General features: G+C 37.3%; 1 pseudogene; it reads right to left on the bottom strand.

Annotated features, from left to right (window-relative positions):
* Nucleotides 1-60: 60 nt before the first annotated feature.
* The window catches only part of LOC107752532 (HLA class I histocompatibility antigen, A-34 alpha chain-like), a 12,217-nt pseudogene continuing 10,909 nt past the window's right edge, over nucleotides 61-1,368 (bottom strand).

The following is a 1,368-nucleotide window of genomic DNA, read 5'->3' on the forward strand; positions in this document are numbered from 1 at the left end:
CAAGTGCATTAAATATTGTAGTAACAACAGCTATCAAAGGTTAATCATTTCTGTTCTCACCTAATTTCTTTTTTCCAATACACCATTTATCCAGTGACACCAATGACCATTAACAGGACAACAGCAACAACAACAACACCAACAATGATGCCAATGGGAGCAGAATCTGCTGTTTAATCAGAAGAAAACATCAGATTACTCACAGAGCCTGCTAATGTTACTGAAGGGATTTAGCCACTATATTTGTAGTCCACTCATCTAATTTCTCTTACCATTGTTTGTCCTGATCTCATTTGCTGTCTTGGTTTTGCCCTGGTGTTCCACCACACAGCTGAACTTGTTCTTCTTCCACTCATCAGGTGTAACTGTGATGGTGCTCATCTTCTGAAAGGTCCCGTCTTTATTGGGAAGAAGTTCACTGAGATCCACATCCTCATCATGATCTTGTCCGTTTCTCATCCAGGAAATTGTTACTCCACTGGGGTAAAAACCTGTAGCATGACACGTGACTGAAGACGAGGAAGACTTCTGCAGCAGAGACACCTGAGGAGAAACTGAGAGAGAGAGAAAATTGAAAACAAGTGATATTAAATCTCCAGCTGCTGCAAATGATCCAGAAAGAGTTCTCATTTCTAAGTCACTCTGGATAAAAACATCAGTTGATTTGGTTTGCAGTCGAGGGGCTCAAGCACAATACTGAATTCTAAATTAGGTACATCTAAATGAATGAATCTGATCAACTATTTTATAAATAAATAGTATAAAAATACTGGTAGTATATCAAAAGTAAGAACCCTTGCATTAAGTTCCTCTTGTTTAGTAGTCATCACCTCTGTTAATCATTTCCACAACAAAGGCCACATGATCTGTAATGCTTAAAAAATTCAGAACATTTTAGAAAACATGCACATTCTGGATAAGAACTGACATACCCGTTCTTTGCAGTCTGTTTTTTCCATACTGCAGATACTTCTTCAACCACTCAAATAGTGCTGTAGTCATTTCTGTCATTCTCAAGGAAGCCTCTTTTATTGTTCCAGTTCTGTGCAGTTTGGATTCCTTGCTGCACTGGAGAAATATATCTCAGCTCTTTCCAATCCAGAGACACAAAGTCCTCTCCATCATATCCATACTGTTTGAATGCATTTGTTGCTCCAGTCTGATCATCAAACTCACAGCCGTACATTCGCTGGAGTGTGTGCAAACCTGAGGAAGAGAGACAATGTTTGTATATTGTATGAAAAATCAATTAATTAAGTCTAAAGACATCAGTCAATCAGAAAGTCCCACATTTTTTATAAAAAAAAAATAAAAATTATCTAACAGAACATTTTTCTCTACAGTGACTATAGATTTCAAATTTACTAA

The sequence above is a fragment of the Sinocyclocheilus rhinocerous genome, unplaced genomic scaffold (genome assembly GCF_001515625.1).
Source record: "Sinocyclocheilus rhinocerous isolate Xijiao unplaced genomic scaffold, SAMN03320098_v1.1 scaffold1342, whole genome shotgun sequence".
Classification (NCBI taxonomy): Eukaryota; Metazoa; Chordata; class Actinopteri; order Cypriniformes; family Cyprinidae; genus Sinocyclocheilus; species Sinocyclocheilus rhinocerous.